Here is a 19,892-nt window from a genome sequence, read left to right on the forward strand (position 1 = left end):
GGAGAGCGCAGCCTGCACGCAGGCTCCTCTCCGCCCAGCCCGCCGCCAAAATGTATGAATTGCAGCTACTCAACCCAAAATGGTCGAGGAACCACGGCCGGGGCGATGTTAGCAAGAGCTTACCGCAGCCCTTAAGGGAGAAGCCATGGTTTCGTTTTGCCAACAGTGGATTGATGCCCTGCGGTGATGCAGGAGAGCTTTTGGGGTCTGGTGGTCGCAGCCACCTCTGCTGGCCCTGGCACGGCCCTGAGCGCCGGCAGCTCCCCTGGGAAAACCAAAAACCATGGTGGAAAGCTGAGGCTGGTTGGGAGCAGAGCACAGTCACGGAGACCTTAGGAACCCACCTTTTGCTACACGGGTATGATACAGGCCACCATCCTTTCAGCACAGCAAGACCAGCTCTGCTCCAGCTCTACAGCCACAGCAGAAGTAAAGCCCTTTTAAACCATGTAAATCCTGTGTCAGATTATAAGCTTATAGAAACAGTTGCTGACTTCATGGAAGAAACATGACCTGAGCACAAAAATTAGTGAAAGATAAGGATTAATGAAAAATACTATCTGTATTTGCTTTGAATAATGCCAGTCTGGCTCCTAGTATCTCAAGAGCTTTGTTGTAGGTAACCTTTGTACTGCATATGGGGCAGATATTTAAAGAAAACTTCCAAGTTAACTGAAGTCACCTTTTCTCCCAAAACAGGTGCTGGAAATTAAACAACCAAAGAATTAAATGTGGCACTCACTGTACCTTGGAAGGGCTTTAGATAGTAGGGGTGGCACCTCAGTGACAAAGGTGTGAAGCTCTGACCTGCTAATCCATACCCAAATTGCAGCACTGGTGTTCTGCCTGATGTGTGAACTCATCTGGAAGAAGGTTATGGTACAGGTTATCCCATCACCAGGACTGCAGAATTAAAAGAAAGATTAATGGCTCTGGAAAGGTGCACATCTGAGCAGAGAGTAAAAAAAAAAATAAAATTAATACTTCACCTAAGAAAACAGAGATGGGAAATTTAGAGGTACATGCCTAGAAATGGTAGAGTAGAATAGAAAAAGAACTCTTATTTTGGGATTATAGCGTAGAAAGCAAGGAGACTATTTTAACTTAGCAAATTAGAAACAGATTGGAGGAAATACTTTTTCACTCAGCATAACTCTATGGCTGCATTCACTACCAAAGATCATGGTCAGGGCCAGGAAGCCAACAGAAGATGGGTGGCATGCTTAGCAGGCAACACAAGCATTATCATGCTCCTCAGTGTCACGAGCTGCCAGAGGCTATTTGAAATCCAGGAACCAGAATTTAAACACATTCCAGAAGTCCAAACCAGATCTGCTTTTAAGGAAGAATTCTCCCATATCCATACAAATAAAACGTTGTGCTGCTTTCTTGACCAGTGTGAGGCACTGGATTTGACAGACTTCCCTCCACTGCAGTCAGGCACAACCTGGAGCTGTGGAACAAAGGGCTTCACCACCACCTGGCAGTGTCATTAGCATGAGGAGGCGGCTGAGGAGAGATTCCCATCTCCTGGTACTAAGCCGTGTGCTTTTGCAGCACTGAGGCTTCTGCAGAAGAGATGAAAGACAAAAGAAGAGCTTCCTGGCTTCAGAGACAAAAGTTCTCAAGACTGATGATTAGAATATCTGTTTTCAAAAGCCATAGGTGTAAAGGTTGGTAGATGAGCAAATGCACACACATCAAAAAGATGCCTCTGAACTTTGGAGCGATAAAAAATATGGAAGTGCTGTACTGCCATTTAACAGCCCCATATCATGTTTGGATTCACAGATACAAAGCATACAGGGTTACCAGGTGTTCAAAATGGGAGACTGCCAGAGTGCCCTGAAAGGTGGGTATGCACAGACTATAATGTTCATCTAGGGAAGGCTGACAGAGGAGAAGAAAGATAAGGAATATTTTATAGGAAGAAGGGGAAAACAATTCTCTCGCATTTTATCTGCTTCTGAATGACTTACTTGTACCCCCAACCTTTTTCCTCTCCTCCCCCACCCTGATTCTCCTTCATCCCTTTGCCATTTCTGGTAAATATATTTTATATGGTTTCACTGTCCAGCTTTGATTCTTTCCCACTAGCAATGAATGCTCTGCCTCCATTTCTGAAGCAGCTGAGTGGAGTGGAAAGGTGAATACCAGTCCTCTGCAGCTGTCAGCATTAAGAGCAGGGTTACTGCACATCTCTAACTCTGAGCAGGGTCACAACTCACCAGCCTTCCATGGATGTCCCTCTGCTTTGTCTGTGTGGCACACAGAGCTATCTCCGAATGACAGGGCAAGTGTTACAGAGAAATCCTTGTCAGGAGGACTGAGGTTTTCATTTTTCTGTGTAACAAGCCCCTTGACGTGCTGATCCATTCACTGGCATCTCTAGTAATTCTCAGCAGCTCAGGGAAGACCTGGCTTCACACACAGGTTTTTACCGAGCACTAAAACAACAAAAACCAGGAAAAAGCCCCAGCATGTAACAAATAACCCTGACATACCACGACGATTTCGAGGTGCTCTCTGTGAATAGAGCTGCACTTTTCAAAACCCACGTTTAATCAGTTTCAGATGCCAGCCTGATGGGCAAGGCAGTCTGTTACAAAAACAGTGCTTTAGAGGTTCAAGGACTGATACATGAAACAGCAGCGACACAGATGCAAACCTGTCTCCTCCACTGCCAACATGTCTCATTAAGCAACATCTTCGTCTATATACAGTCTGCCATCTTTCCAATTATCCCTGTTTTGTCCTCTGTGTAAAATAAGTATCCCACTAATACATTTTTATATTGAAGTGATGAATAATACAACACAATTGTATCTAACAGTTGAAAACACCTGCATTTGCAACAGAAAGCCTTCTGGCAATCTGGGTAGAGAACAAGACATCAAAGCAGAAGCACTGTTGAAAGGGAACCTGGAGAACCTAAGAAAGCAGTAAAATAAGAAACTGATGTAAGCTCTTTCCTAAATGTACAGATTCATGACCTAAAAGTCTAATTTTCTCATGATGGGGATTTTTTTTTATTGTTTAGCCCATTAAAAAAAGTAGTAAATGTACATACTGATTTGAAAAAGAGCACGGAGTATCTTTTATCTACCTACATCCTTTGTGTTTCTTTCTAGGCCCACTGTTACATCTGCACTGCTGAGCATGGCACTGTTCAGAGCTTGTGTGCTACAGAGAGAAAGGTCTGCATGTTGTGTGCCTCAGAGCTGCTACAATAAGCTCAGGGTATGTATTGAATTCAATTCCTGCCTCGTTTGCCTTTTTGGCTGACCTGGACAAAGGTTGATTTTAGGAAAGGGAAAACGTAGTAATGAACTCAGTAACCTATCCTCAGTTTATGCTGGGATATAACACACATCCTAACTCACAGTTCTCAACCCTTTCAAAAGACACCTAAGAGACTAAAACAATCTTTACTTTTGAGGTTTCCTAAAAGGACATGAGCTGCCAGTTTGTTGCCTCTGGGTCAGCTCAAGCACAGTGCAGAAACACTTCTATCTAGCCTTTTAAATCTTATATTAGCACAAACAGAACAAATTTGGCATAAATGTGTAAAGATTCTAAGCTTTAATTTATTTGCCTTAGATTTTTCTAATTTTAAGCTCCAACTGACAAGGAATAATGAAGGATGTGTTTGTGCTGGCATGGCTACAGAAGTGGTTGTGTTTGGATTTTTCCATTCCTATGTATCTAGATTCAAGAGATCATATTTGAAGTTAAACCACACCAAATAAAATATATCTGTACTCCTTAAAAACCTGGCGTTCCTAAAAATGTTCATGGATTTTTCTCTATACAGCTCAGATCAGTTGTGAGCATATCTAGGATATTTTGTTTGCTTGTTTGAAAATCAAACTGTGGGATTAACCAGGACCAGATGCAAAAGCTAAAGGTTTTGTACAATGAGATGCTATTTATCAGGGTCAGTATATTTCTTCCCAATCAGGGAGTTCTGAAATTCATTTAATTAAATTCAGAATAAACTCTCAGGATGGTAGTAAGGGTGTTAACACTTTCCCAAATAAAAAAATAAGAAAATCCTCTCAAAAAGTGGAAAAAAAATCATAGCCCTGAGTGGTAATTTTGGCCTTAAACACTTCAGTGATACCAAAGACATGACAGAGGTAATTCTGCCTGTTGCTGTGGTCTTTGGATGAGGCTTATGTCAAGTTTGTTGTCATTGTGCCTTAAACAGAAAGAAGCCCAGGTTAGATCTTGTTTCCTTAGTAAGAAAGAAAAAAAAAATGCATTATTTTTGATACCAAATTTCAAACATAACAAGAAAATTTTATGGTAAAGGTGAACAATTTGGAGGTGAAACAGATTGGTACATGAAAGAATAATTGCAGCATTTACATGGTTGATCCTCTCCATCTCTCCATAGAAGCTCACCTTTCCTTATTGCATTTCATCTATTCTCATTCCAGTACGTACATTCCTGCTTCTTTATTGTGAGGCAGTGAAGTATAAATACTTATCAGTAACACCCTGAAATAAAATCTATTCTGCAATAACAGAATAGAGTTCCCTTACCACCTAGGGTAATTTTTCACTTCAGTCACTTCAGTTTGAACTTGCCTAGCTCCAGGAGATTCTGTCTAATACCAGTTTCTTTAACAGTTATTATCAAGCTGACACCTACATCTACACATTCCTATAGAATAGGAAAGTATGAGAAAATGCTAACTTTTGAGGAGGGAAAGCTGTTAAGCTGCCTTTGCCAGCACTAGAAATCAAACTTCATATGTCACTGTCCTTGTGTGGGTGGCCTGCTTTCAACAATGGTGGCCTGTTTTCAACACCTTCTTTAGAAGTTTTAATTCAATCTGATACCACATCCCATAACACACTCAGCATCTCTCTCAAAATCTTCCACTGGGTACATCCAGTGTAAGTAAAAAATCCTGTTACTGAGAGGAAAACAAACTATGTCACTGGTGTACATAAAGTCACTAAAACTTGAGTGAGAATCTAGTACCATCATAATTGAAGCTCCTGTTGTCTTTGGAATAGTTGTCCATTGTTCAATTACTTAAATCCAGTGGGGCCACTAGAAGCAGATTCTGTTCCATATTCCCTTCAGACTCCCTGTTTGACTGCCCTCTAACATGATTCTTACATCCTGATGCCTAAAGTGATTGTTCATGGAGGATGAATTTTCCTATGACAGTGCTTAAATACAAAATTGGATAATTCTATTTCCATTTCAGCATACTATTTCACATGTGTTTTGCTTTAAAAGGGTTTTTTTCCCTTTATTTATTATTATACCAAATTTTGCACTGTGATTTTGCTCTCATCTCTGGATTTTTCTGAACCATTTACATTATTTAAATATAGGCAGGTATAACACCAAATTTAAAAAAAAATGTATTATCAAAAAATACCTGTGCCCAAAGCACATCTCTTCCCTATAAGACAGATCTAAATTCATAGGAAAGCAAATGCAGGTTTACTGCCCATAAAATTATGTCATTTGAGGTGGGTTTTTTGCCTTTTAAAAGTCAAGGATCGTTTTCAGTTCTGGCTCTTTTTCTATTTTGTTGTATTTTCATGGAACACAGGATGGATGGCAATGGAAGAATCTCATTTCTGGAGATCATTTTACACTCAGCCAGCAAGAGGGGAACATATTGCATCTCCCTTTGTCCCAAGTGTGGAGGATCCTGAGATGTCCTTCCAGGACAAAAGCAGGCTCTTCCAACCCAGACTGGGAGAAACATGCTGAAATTCTTGCAAGCTGTTAGCAAACGGCAGCATGTCTTACCCTGCTGAAAGGATAAATCTCAGACTGTTTCTTCATATTTAATTGTCTTCCCTTTGCAGCATGGTGAGGAAGCAATTGTACTCAGTACTCCATAACCCCAGGATTAATCTAAAGCTAAGCACATCCTTCATAACTATTCTGTGAAAGTATACATAGGAATTACTTCCAGTTATTGTTAAAAAAAGCCCCACCCAAATATTGAAATTATACATCTAAAGCTGTCTACCCCAGCTGAGGGTTTAGTTTTAAATGTTCATACTTAGCTGGGAGGAGTGAAACAAAAAGCCAAACAAAATCCTGCCTAATCTCAGGGATATTTCCATTTCACAGATAGTTCAAACTCAAATGTGACTTATCTGCCCTTAAAAGCTGTTAACTTCACCTGACAACGAGCCAGAAAATTGAAATGCTCCCAGCAGTACTTGTAAGTAGAACCAGAAGTGCTTTGCCGTAGGTGTTTGGATGGAACATCACGATAATGACCTCCTCATTTTATACTCTCTAGATTTCTTCCATCAAACATGATTACTCAAAGAAGTCAGTTTCTTTAAAAAAAAAAAAAAAAAAAGAGAGAGAGCCTCAGATTTTAAGAGAATTAATGTTCCGTTACACTTTAGCACAGAGCTGCAATCAAATTAAAATGAGGTTGAGTTCACTGTACAAAGAAAAAAGATTTGAATGGTTTTGTTTGGAATCAAAGCAGCTGGAAAATTGGAAACCAGCTTTAGAATAGCTGAGCGTTTTTATAGCGAGAAAACATTCTACAGTCTTCAAAGTCTTCAGATTATGTGTAAGATTAAATACTATCAGGTTATTATTTTCATTTGCTTTCTTTAAAACGATCTAGCTGGTAAAACTTTTCAAAAGGAGCAGGAATAAGTATTTGACTTATTGTCCTTCTTTAAATTATTCTTCTTCTAAATTATTGTCCTTCTTCTCTTTCCACCAGAATGGGCTAAATACATTTGATCTTGCAAAGGAAACACCTGGTTTTCCTTCAGAATTTATGCAATTTATTAAGTTGGCTGCAATCATCTGCACTTCTGGCCACCCTGTGACACTGTTTGTAATACCACTGCCTTACATCATCCTTGTAGTGCTGTAAAATGTCACACTTACGTTAGAGGTGACAAACTGAGGCAAGAGCTGGGTGATTTGGCTTGGCTGCAGCTGTACAGAAAGTCTATGGATGAGCTGGGGAATGACCAGTTGATTTTCCCCAAAACACCCATCCCCAGCACATACAAATCAGTTTTTGGGTAGCGTGTGCCAGGCGCTTTCCAAGTCCTCCGTATCTGCCAGAACAAGGACAAGATGGGAGCACGTTGCTTACTCAGGATTTTCCTAAATTACAATCTAATGCAACTGGTAATAATTTCAAATGCACAGGTACACTAAATTAACTTAAACTGCTGGCTGAGAAATTCTGTTTGCAAACGCTATTAATGTTATTGATTTCAGCACACAGTTTTTCACTTTGCCTCGATAGATGACTGAAGCCTTGGCCAAATAGCTCAACGTAAGCTAAATGTGAGACCCTGTGTTCAATAATGTGGTCCAGCCTAAAGAGCCCTTTTTTTTCTGTGTTTCAGCATGTTCTTATAAAATGCTTTATTTCAGTGTTTGCTAGGTGATGTGGCTGTCAAAGTTTAACAACTCTTTGCTGGGCAGCCCCCAGTTTTCACTGGAGAATGCCAGGGCAGCATTTTTTTTTTGGCTGGGGATGCATTAAAATAAGACTTCCACTTAAAAAAATATAGTTCTTCAAAAAGACTTCTCCTCCATGGCAGAAGATAATGTAAAGCAAAATTTCTTATGTAATCTTGGGATAAAAATTAAAAACAAAGGTCAAATGGTTTACATCTTTCTAGTATACACTGTAAAAAAAAATTACACAGATACCAAATTACCTGAGCCTGTGGAGATTATTATAGAAGGAGATGACTGTGTAACATCTTACTTCATTTTGTTTTGCATAAACCAATCTTTTTTTTGGCCTCTCAGACCCTTTTCAGACTACATTCACTTTATCCAAAATTATTGTAGATAGGTATTTACAGATACTCTATTTAACATCCAACTCAGGAATTGCTACTTTGACTCTTTGGGATTTCTTCACACCTCCTGATCAGTGACAGCTCCCTGTTCTTCTTCCAAGCCAAATCCTGTTACACTTTCCTTTCATGGATACTGCATTTTCCCTTCTATCCTTCCAGCTGTGTTCACCTGCCTGTTTCATTCATGCACCACTGTTATTCCAGTGTGGGTCCTAACATCAGTAACATGATGGCAGCCATGCCCTTCAACCCCCCTTCAGGTGCAGCAAGTTACAAATTATCCCTGCCTGAAAGCAGGGATGATTCCAGCTTCACACAAAATGTATTATTTATGACTAAATCAAAAGGAGACTGTGAGAACAATGCAACTCTCCTTCAGTGAACGTGCAGGTACAGTAAATGCTATGGAGAATAAGAAACCAGGGAGATGATCTGAATTGGGAAAAGATATGATGCACTCACTTAAAAAAAATAATAATTATGTAAGCTTAGTCACAAGGCTGGATTTAGTGAGAGATCTGGGGGGAGGAGAAAGGTAAAGGGCATGAGAACTCAGGAGGTCAGAATCTGTGGCAGGTTTTCCTGCTGGTACCACCCATCATTCCCATTCCTGTATGATTGGTGTAGGAGTGTCTCTGTTGACATTTCCTTCCTTTCACAGCTCTGTCCCATTTTTTTTTTTTTTTTTTTTTTTTTTTTGATCTAAGGAATTAAGATTCTCCAGGAAAGAGAGAGGCTGAGGTCTTCAGGAAGGGATTTCTGTGTCTCTGCAGTACTGTCCCACCTGCCCTGCACAGCACAGTTAATCTCTGAAGGTCAGCACACTTTGGCTGGAAAAGGAGCAAGAAGGAATAGGAGAGAGCTGGGGGAAAGAAGGCATTATAAAAGCCACCAGATTTCCTGCATTTACAAGGAAACTGTTCAAAAACCACTGATGGCCTCTTTCCCAGAAAACAGTAGTATATATTTAGTTGTGTTCTGTATACATATAATGTATGCACATGTTGTACCTCTAGCAGCCATAATGAAGCAGCTGTACATAGTGCCTGGAACAGGCTATACCTGATACATACCTCTGTGTGACCCTGCTCCTCTCATAGAGTCCAAATTTAAGTGTCCTTGAGAACCCACTGTGCCCAAAGAGCTGCCTCTTCCTCAGGAAATGCTGAGCAGTTTCCTCATTCTGACATTTGCTATTTATTGATCTTTGTCCACACCATCTTCCTTTACATGCCAGTGCTGCATTTTACTTGAGTATGAGAGATGTATTGAGACACACAGACCTAGAGAAATTCCCTTCTGTGTTTCTTGGCTTGTTTTCCCATTTAACTCTCTACCAGACCCAGCTCAACAAGAAGACCCTTCAAAATGTCAAAGCAAAAGCAAGACCCAGTGGAGGAAGTTAAATCAAGGAGAAGCAGAAAAAACTCAGCAAATCCAGAAAACACTAAAAAAGTTCATGAAGGTGTAATAGGCAAATTGTTTTGGAAAAGGAGAGAACCAGACAGAGGGGAAAATTGTACAAAAATAAACACAGAGAACAGGAGACCCAGGTCTAAAAGACAGAGTTGGAGTTTATGGATTAAAACCAATCAGGAACTACATACAAAAGGTCCATATATATGAGCAGGCTGGAGGGAAAAAACTCACAACAACCCTACAACAATGAAAAGTCTCCAAAAGCACCACTTACTGTAACAGGATCTTGGAGTAAATCAGTCAATTAGAAAAATGCCACAAATTACTAATGCAAAGGGTTGTGGCACCTGAAGGAGACAGAAGCAGCTGGTGGGTATTGATGCTTTCTTTTCTTATTTTCCAATTTCTTACTGCTTCATGGCAATGAATTTTGTTGCACAGCACGTGTCAGTCATACAGTAAATGAGCAACCCTTGAAAGGAAACATACTGCATAATTTTCTGAACAGCAGATTTGACTTCAGATTGTCTTCTAAAAACAAATCAGTTTGTAAAAACATATATTTTGGTGCTAACTTCTGCTGGAAGTACCCAGCCTCACAGAGTGCCACGTGTTTCCCTGCTGTTTGTCTCAGCTGTCAAAAAACACTTGAAGAGTTCCTGGCTTTCCCTTTGCTACTCTCATTGTGTGCAGGCATTTCAACTGACCTAAATGCATTATTACATTGAAATAAGATATTGTAGGGCAGGCTCAGATGAAAATTATGTTTTGTAAGGAAATGATTGCCAATAAATAGGCATTTCCAGCATTTCCACTGGAATTGATGGAATTATTTATGCAAATATATCCTGTGGTAAGCCTGACATGATCAGGGTAGGAGTTCTGAGAAGAGGAAAACCCAAGCCTCAAGATGTATTGTACCATGTTCTCCTAATCTCAGTAAGTGACATCTATCCCTTATACAATTTTTAGTAATTTGCAATTACCTCTGGACATTTAGAGAAAATTGTTCATTAATTCAAATATTTGGAAGAATCAGCATATGTGATTTTCCTTTTAATGAAAAGGCTTATAAAAATAAGAAAAAGAGTACTGGAAAATTTTTAGGTTTTTCATACTAGCATCCTGCTTAACAAAACTTTGCTGTCCACCAGCAAGATTTTAGGGTGACACTAAAACAGAGAGTGCCTCTGTGCATATATCCCTTACCCTGAGATCAGTGTACTTCAGCAGAACAGCAGCTGTAAAAAATATTTAGTGGTATGAGTACTCCTGCCTGCTTACATGACACATTCTGACCAAACTTAAAATGGAAAGTCTGGGCTCTTTTAACTCCTACCAATCAATGGTTTGAGTTGCTGAATATAACTTCTTTTCATTCCCCACTGACATGAATTCTAAGCAGGTTCAGAGGGAGATGTGCCTCTGTCTCAATTGCAATCTCAAGAGCAGAATTGATTCAATATATTTATCTTGGAAAATGCCAGATTTTTAACATCACACATATCTTTCCAAAGGTGCTGGAGTTACATTTCATATCTTGTGATCAGCTCTATCTCTGAAGCAATCTATCTCCCTTTATTTAAAAGAAAATATTAATGAACAAAGGTAGTGTTATGAACACTTGTAGTCCCTGAAGAGTAAGAGAACACCAGGCATCAAAGCAAATCATCAAAAGAGGCAGCAAACTGCAATTCAATTGCAGGAGCACATGAGATCGAATTTCAGTGAATGAGTCCAGGAGCTGATTATGTGATTTTGATCAAGTCATCTCACCCATAGATCTCTCTTTCCTTGTGCAATGCTTACAGCATAAACACAGCCAAAGTGGGATGCAGGACAGCCCCAAATGTGTTTGTCTGCCCTTGCAGTGCCATTATCTGCAGGAGGAACTGTGCAAAACAAATAAACAAACAAACATGGAAAAGAAATTGAATCCCTTATGCTAAGGTGAACTTGTAAGCCACTGTAATTTAAGTAAAAGCTGTGAGGTTTTTAGGAAGGCCCAAATCACTGATGTGCCTATTGAGCATTCACTCTTGTGGTACTAAAGACACTGGAAACACCAGAATCTAGAGGTTATTCTGAACACATCCAGATGGAAGTGGCAAGTTCCATTAAGAAGCCCTGCAAAATTCCAGCAGGAGCTGCTGGATACAATGGACTGAAAGCAAGCTAGGGATTAGACTCCTTCCATTCTTCATTGCAGTGAGATACACCTGAAAATTCCTCCAGGCAAAAGATTAGCATATGCAATCCTCCTTAACAGTGCCTGTAAATTACAGGTTATGTGCATCAAAATAATACAGAAAGCAAAGATGGAAATACAACTTCTATAAAGCTGAAAATCTCTTTTACTGACAACACTTCTGATAATCTATAACTTCACTAACTCACCATGAAATAAGAACAATTCCCACTGTGCCATTCTATAAAGGTTCATGGAAGCTATATGGCTCCCAAATTCCTCACATTTCTCCAGAAGAAAGATTGGTACTTTAGCCCTGTCTCTGCCACGAGTAAAAGATGTCCTTAAGGGTAGCAAAAAATGGAAGGTGCAGAGAGAACAAAACATTTTCTTAGCAAAATATTTTCCAGCCCAAATGTCCTAGGGCGCCTGAAGGGAGAGAGCTGCCAGGTTTAATGTGTGAGGAGCTGTCTTGCCCGGACATTTGACTGTGTCAGAGGTTTCACCTGCTGCCCTTCCCTCTGTCATTGCCCAAGGCATTGTCAAAGATGTATCTGGAGGTACACAGGGGCAAGGACCTGATGAAATTGTGAACTGAGTTTGCACCATCGTACAACATTTTCCTGTGACCATCTCTCAGCTTCCATAACCCTGTTGTCCAGAGCTAATGCCAAGTGTTTTCATTCAGCTCATTCTCAGCTTGCATGTAAAACTGATCTTTTTCTGCAAAGCATTTCCCCATTAGACATGCAGAGGGAAAGAGGAAAAGTGGACAGGCATTGCAGAGCAAGATCATAATTTATTTATTGGTTTGAATCTGAATAGCCTCTCAACTAATAACTCTAAGTTCATTCTGTGTGTGATTTACTCTGACAGACAAATTAGTAAGTGTAAAGAGATGGATAGAGGAGCCAAAAACTTTTTCATTTCAGTTTCTAGAAAATATAGTTTCTACATAATAGAAAAGCATTGAATCAGAGAATAAAATTCAAAGCTAAATAATTGAAAACTTGGATTAAATCATCTCTTTTGCTAACCAACTCTGCATAAGTGTTTTATGAAAAGTACAGAGCCAAGCTCAGTTCCTGGATAAAACCTATAATTATTTTATAAAGACATATAGTAATTGAGGATGATTCAGAGATAGCTGAAGAAATAGCAGCTGTATCAATCTTCAGGGAAACAGTTCACAGAACTACATTTTTAAAGACTCCTCAAGGGCAACTGCTAGCTATAGTCCATCTGTTCATAAAAATCAAAATGAGAAAAAAAATCAATTATGGCTTAAATTTAAATCAGATTTCAAGCCCAAAGCTTTTCAATTTCTTTGTCTAAGATTGCTGGCACACAGGCTCTGGATTTAAGACCTGTGTGATCTATGTGAAGACACAGGCTGGCAGGGCACAGCATTGCATGTACAGCTCTCTGCTTTAGGCCAAATTTGTGAACATTACTCAGTTTTTCCTCCTTTTACTCCCAGCTGGGGTGACTGACAATGACCCTGTCCCCTCACATCTCAGAAGCAGAGTGCCCTGAAAAATCAAACTTCACATTCCTGGCTTAGATCAATGAACAGTAGGGAAAAGTGGAATGAAAATATAATAGCAGAAGTGAAACAGAAGTCACATCAAATGTCATTTTGCAAATGAACACATCAGTTCAGCTTCTTGGATCATAAGACACTGCACATAGATATTAGTAGGAAGCAGAAATCAAAGACAAATTGATGGGCGTTCTCACATGGAAGGGATACAACTTGGGAATTAGTAGAACTGAATTTTCTGTAGCAGCATAAGTACCATGTTACATTTTTTGATGGAAGAGCTGTAGTGCTAACAGCTAATACTGTACCAAGATCTCTTCAGTATTTTTAATTGCATTAGCAATGCAAGGTCAGGTGCTTCTCCTTTGGTAAGACTGAATTAATGTAATTAATGTGCAGAGAATATTCTGCATTCAGATTAATTTATCAGCATTATCTATATCAGTTGAGATACATACTGCAAAGCCTCTGCAAGCAGAGAAAATACTGTGTATTACAATAAAACTGCAAAAAATACTCCAGATTTCCAAACGGACTAGCAGAACTTCACTGAGTTGGAGTGAGCAATGAAAATTTACATCAGCTGAGAGCTTGGTCTATTATTTCTGTGATACTATCTAAGTCATCATAAAACATGACAGACACAGTATTAATGATGAGCTGCTAAAACTTAACCAGAGTCTCCCTCAAACCTTGTTGCTTCAATCAGGGCTAGTATGACACTTCTGGAATAAACTGCTTTCATTTCAAATCCATCAAATTTTATCTTTTGCTTCTCCTTGAGGTGATTGCTTTTTGGCTGGGACAAATTATGTACTCGGGTCTAGTCCTAAATTAGAGTTCACTTTGAGTACAGCCTTCCTCCACTTCTGAGGGTGCATGAAATTCCTGTGAGAGTTGAGTTATCTGATGGGCGAACAAGTTCTTTCTCACTGAGCCCGGAGGGTGAACAAGCCTGCTCTGGGTGGGGATGGAGGGGAAATCCAGAATAATGAAGAAGATAACTCCCAGAACCAGCTTTCCTTTCCTTTGCCCTCCAGGCAGTGAGGAGAAGGGTGTGAAAAGAGCCTGAGAATGGCACATTCACACACTTCGGTGATACAGCAGCCCCGCCCATAGCACTGCCGAATAAAGGATGGACACGTATCCGTGCAGGAGGAGCCACTCTTTAAGCAGGCACCAATCATCTTAGGAAATTAAAAGAAATAAAATCAAACTTATTGCTTCTTAATGCTTCGAAGAAGAGCTGCAGCACTGTGAAAATGGCACCTGAACCTAGCAGCCCATGCATCCATAAGTTGTGCCATGCTTCTCCAATGCTGCAGCACTGCCTTTGAAAACTACATTGTTCCCCAATAAACTGAGGCCATTTTGATCTGCCTCTTAGATTTTATCTTTAGAATTCTACCTTTCAGATTTTCTGTACAGTGTGGTGTGCTGGAAGTATTTTCCCTGTAAATGGACAGGCTTAAGAGAGCACAAGTGCACTGAAGTGCAGAGTCACTATGAACTAGCCATGTTATAGCAATATATATATGCAGCATTAGCATATGCATTTCACAGCAGACAACAGTACTGATATGGTCTTGAGTCATTAACTGATCACTGAGTAATTAATATTTACCTCCAACATACTTCTGATTAATCATTTTTTCCATAGCAGTGTAAAGTGGTGTAGACCATGAACCAATATAGCACCTCTCTCCATTACTCTGCATTTTCTTGTGAGGTGTACTAGAAAAATTAACTAGTCTTTTCTCAGCTACATTCATCGTTTAGATGAACGTGTCATTTAGGTCAAGCAATGTTCTCCATTGTAATATTTCATATCAAAAAAGAAAATGGAAATGAACACGTTTTTTCAGGTACTTGCTGGCATGCATGAGCTGGAAGGTGCTGACTCAATGGCACTTTCAGAGATGAGAATTTCCCCAAAGAAATGGAAAAAAATCTGAGATAGGGAAGATAAAACCCCACCAAAAAAGGGCCAAATTCTGGTCCACAATAAAGCTGCTCTAGGAATATGTTGATGAAGAGCTGATATAAGAGCACATCACAATGATCAGAATGACATTACCTCAGATCCACATCTGAGGGTGGTTTGGCATGCTGCCAGTCTGGAGGCTAAACCACCTATTCAGACCTAGCCACGGCCTTTTACACTTGCTGCCAGCTCCAGGGTCTCCAAGTTGTGCACCAAAGGCAGAACAGGCCCAGAAATCTTCCTGCTGCTGGTTCCAAGGGGCAGACTTGCTACAACATGCAAGCAGATCCTGCAGCAGCTCTCCCTGTGCCCTCCCAAACATACCTGCTGCCTTTCTCCTCCAGCACAAAATGAAAGTGGCACAAGCAGCTCAGGGAAATGAAGTTCCTCCTAAGAACTGTTTCCTTGGAGGACAACAGCACTGCTAGGAGTTGGGCTGTGCAACCGAACCCACAAAGAACACAAATGGTTGCAGACGGAGCAGACTTTGCATTTTCATCTGATTTCTTGTGTGGTTTTGTAAGAGAAATATTAATAGCACACTAATGGCAGCAATTACTTTAATGAATGTGACAGCTGGTACCAGCAGCTGAGCATAGGCTGTGGGTTTTATATTTTCTGTGGATGGTGTGAGGTGGCTCTGAGCAGTTGCAGTCACTGTCTTTTGCTTTTCCTGAGGATTCTATTTTCAGCAAGACTGTGCTTGTGGCAAAAAAGATGGAGAGCTACTTTTGTAAGTGTGTCACCCCTCAGGAGGTTACTCACAGCTCAAAGAAATAGGTAACATGTTCAAAATATGGTCAACCTCTCAACCTGCTCTGGTCCTCTCAGTGGGTACAGTTCCACTGACAAAGAAAGTATCCTTCAGATTTTCACCAAGCAGCTTGATTCTCCCCTTCCTAAAGAAAAAACTGAGTGGAGGCACTCCTGCAATAGACTATGAAGCAATAAACTCTGGTCAATTGGAAACATTTACAAACAAAATGCATGTCTGGGATCCCACGATTGCCACCAGCCTGCTTCACCTCTGAGCAGACCCCGTGAGAGTAAATGAAACAGAAATGTAGCACAGATATTAAAGAAAGGGGCAGAAAGGAAATAAGAAAATTGTTCTGGCTTATCTTCACTCAGGTTAAAGCCTGATTTTTAATTAGCAGTGAGCTGGGTGCTGCTCTGCAGAGCAGGGGCACTAGCAGGTGTCGGACTGATGGAATTTAGTTAAACCCATAGGATGGTGCCAGCCTCCCCGAAGGCAAAGCACTTCACCTCCAAATTCCCAAGGGCTGCCAAAACTGGCCTTCAGCATTCCTGTTTCAAACTTGGAAATTACAGCTGCTCAAATGCTGTTCTACTCTCATTTGCTTTTCAGGATAACACAGTCTAGGTTGTAGGAAGCCTGAGGCACTTCCAAGCTTCAGGAGAAGCCTGCAGGAGCTGAGCTGAACTGCAGGAGACAAGGAAGCATGAAAGGCAGTGGGCACTTCAGGTACTCACTTCACATGGTGTGAAAACCTAAAAGGTGATAATGATTGCGCCTGTCACCTGCTCAGCTACTGAACGACCAAGGAGAATTGAATCAGAATTCTTGCCTGCCCTAAGATAAGAAATTTCAGACCCTCAGACTGTTACCCAATCAGTCAACCAAAATACTACAGAACTTTGTTTTTCCTAAAGACCTACATGTTCCAAAAGTTGTTCTCAGAATAGAATGCTTCCAGAAGTTCCAGGTTCTCAGGCTGACACCCACATCTAGTAACATGTTTGCACTCTGCCTTTTGTAAACGTGGGTCAAAGTTGATTCTCGTGGCTCATTTTCTAAACTAACAGTTCTGGTTACCCCATACTCTTGTCCTGAAGGACTATTCCAGCCTACTCTACCATTATGAAATGCAATGACTGTTTTTAAAACGCCTCTTTGTCGAAGACTTACAGTGTGAATAAAGCACAAGTTTTACATTTAAACTTTATGTGCATTCAGCAATCCTCAGTGTGGAAAGATGCAGAAGAGTGTGAGGCAGAGAGAGCAGAGAGAATACACCAATATTTTAATTAAAGGGAAATTCATTTCCTAGAAGCCGCAGAAGACAAAATACAGCTTTAGGAACTTAACTGTTCTGACATTGCTAGAAGGCAAATCTCAAAGCACAAGGTTCAAAGAAAAACAAACAAAGCCAAGTGGCTTATCCATTAAGGTCTTCAAAAAACAAAGGGGCAGCTTAAAGGCAATCCATCAGTGTAACAGCAGATCAGGCACAGTTGCTGACTTCAGACTTTGGACAAATGAGAAACTCCAAAGAAGAATTGCTGGCAGCTCTGTTAGAAGGGCATTAAAATAATAAATTCCTCTGGTCACAAGGGCAAGCATTGCAGATACAGGTGAGTCATAGACCATTTCAGGACACAAGTGTTTGAAACTATAAGGCACACCTACAATGTGGCCTCACACATCTCTTTGTGCCAAACACATGGTCAAAGACATCCTCAGATGACTCAGGTGCCACAGTGTCACTTTCAGATATCTTGGTCTGTCTTGCTTAACCTCAAACAATCCCCTTAATGAAGAGCAATTTCTGCTCAAATTGAGGCATGATGGGAACACAGGCCTAGAAAGTGCTGGCTAAATGTCACCACTGCTATAAAGTCTCTATTGTTGAATTTTGTCCTGTTTTAAAAAGTGGAAGGAAGATCATGTTCTTATTCAGATTCCACAATATCACCCAGAAATACTGTGGTGTGTGATCCCACTGCAACTCTGTAAAAGGTATATCAGTCTTCGGGAAGGTATGAAGGACAAGATCAATAAATGGACAATTAATTGTAACAGATCAAAACATGCACTTGACTTTAAAATAACATTAACATAAGCTTCAAGAAAAGTCTGCATGGCCCTTTCTCTGATGTAGTTTAAAAGCACCAGCAGTAACAAAAATACCTAAAGCATGGGTAACTGCCTTGTTGTAGTACCCTGCTATTCATCTAATGCTGAAAAGGATTTAAAAAAAAATATTTAATGCTGAAAAAAAAATCACAGTCCAGATGACATATCACCCCTGTTTTTCCTCTCATTTTCTTACTGAATTGTCTGCACAACAATGATGCTGTATTCTAGTGGGAAAGCACTCTACTGTGCATCAGGAGAGAGACCTGAATTCTCCACTTGACTCAGGCTGATACTGACTTTGAGCAAGTTTTTACTTCTTGTGTGTCCATTTTGTATGTTCAGGACCAGATTGGTTCCTACTGCATTTGACAAGGTGCCCAGTGCTTTAGTTAATCCGGATTTAAGGGAAGCTGTAAATACACAGGAGGAACAATAATATTGAATGCATTACAGAAAATAATGTCCATACAAGCTCAGGGGGAAGAATTTGTGCCTCCTTTAGCAGCTGCTGCTGCAGTTCAGTGACTTAAGGGCCCACTGTGATGCTGTGCTTTGGATCCACAGCTAGGACTGGGAATTAACTCACCAGCTGTGTTCTGTCCAAATTACAGCTGTATCACTGCAGACCAAGCAGAAAAAGAGCTTGGTGGCAAAGATACAATGTGGAATGTCATGTTCAATACCAGACTATTTCATCTTTATTTGAGGCTTTTTGAATTTACTTGTCACAATCCCAAAAGAGTTGATACCACTTTCAGACAGGTGAAAGTGTAAGTGTAAGTGTAGGTAGCAGTTTTCCACAGGCTATAAAAGAAAGAATCACCATGAACCTTAATAATTTAAAGCATAATATTTTGTTTAAAGGAATAATTCAAATAATGCATTTTTAAATTTGGTCAAGTTTTAAATTCTTTTTCTAAGAATTCCCTGACCCAAATTGGAGCCATAAGAACAAAACACATGAAAAAGACAGAGGGAAGATAAAAGTGCCACAGACATCAGCATTGGTCTTCTTTTCCCAACTACACCCTGAATCTTTCAGACTCTCCCCATTTGCTTATGTTCAGCTCTGGGTTCATTCTTGCCCTGATTAATGTTCCAGCTACTGAAAGCCTCTGATGAAGTTAGACCTCAGGGGATTGTCTGTGGGCTAAATACAAAGGCATGTTCTTTTTAAAGACATGAGGTTTATTATATTCTTGAGGTTTATTATATTCTTTCCCCTGAGACAGATAAAGCAATGCATTAAATACATAAATCTACCACTGAGTGAGCAGTTGGTGGGAGGATACATTTCTTGTCCCTAAAAACAATCACAGACTATACCTGTGAGATTGCCCATTTCATTCTCCACTTAAAAAAATAAATAAAATGGTAGAGCCTCACATACTTTTCAGAATCAGAAACACTTGCTGCACTGTTTTCCCCACAGAACTCTTATATTCTAAGATGCAGTTTAGAAGTATAGATCTCTCTTGCTTTTGTACAGTTGAAACTCCCAGTGCCCTGCCACACCTGCTGTTTCGTGTAACCCAGTCAAATTTTGCCATGTGGAAAGAAAATGTCCCAGTGAAGCAAAGAAAAAATTCAATTAATCAAAGAAACATTCCCCAAGATAAAAGCACCATTTTCACTTTAGATGTAAGAAATTGCTATGTTGCACAAACCTTCTACACTTAGGTTTAATATTCCTGACTAGGACTAGTCTTCATGTCATTGTCAAACAAATCCCTCAAAGGGCACTTTTCTGACCTTCCTGATAAGCTGCCCCTGCTTTGTTCTTTAATGAACAATTTTCTTGCTTCCACAGCCAGTTTTTCTATCTCTTTTGGTCACTGAGCTTTCACATCAGTCCCAACATTCCTGCAGAGAAAAAAAAACAAACACACAGACTTAAACTAAGCCCTTGTTTAAATCATTAAAGCTGAATTTCAGGGAATTTTATTAAAATTATCATGAAGTGTGATGTGGCTTTCTAATTAACAGAGAAAAAACATGAGCATAAACCTCAAACTGCATGATTTTTCATTCATCTATT

At 40.0% G+C, this 19,892-nt stretch overlaps 1 protein-coding gene across 3 annotated transcripts in view; it reads right to left on the reverse strand.

The window, feature by feature from the left end:
- The window catches only part of TUB (TUB bipartite transcription factor), a 137,424-nt gene that overhangs the window by 68,474 nt on the left and 49,058 nt on the right, over nucleotides 1–19,892 (reverse strand). The gene's annotated exons all lie outside the window — the stretch shown is intronic.

Source organism: Oenanthe melanoleuca, chromosome 5 (assembly GCF_029582105.1).
Source record: "Oenanthe melanoleuca isolate GR-GAL-2019-014 chromosome 5, OMel1.0, whole genome shotgun sequence".
Lineage (NCBI taxonomy): Eukaryota > Metazoa > Chordata > Aves > Passeriformes > Muscicapidae > Oenanthe > Oenanthe melanoleuca.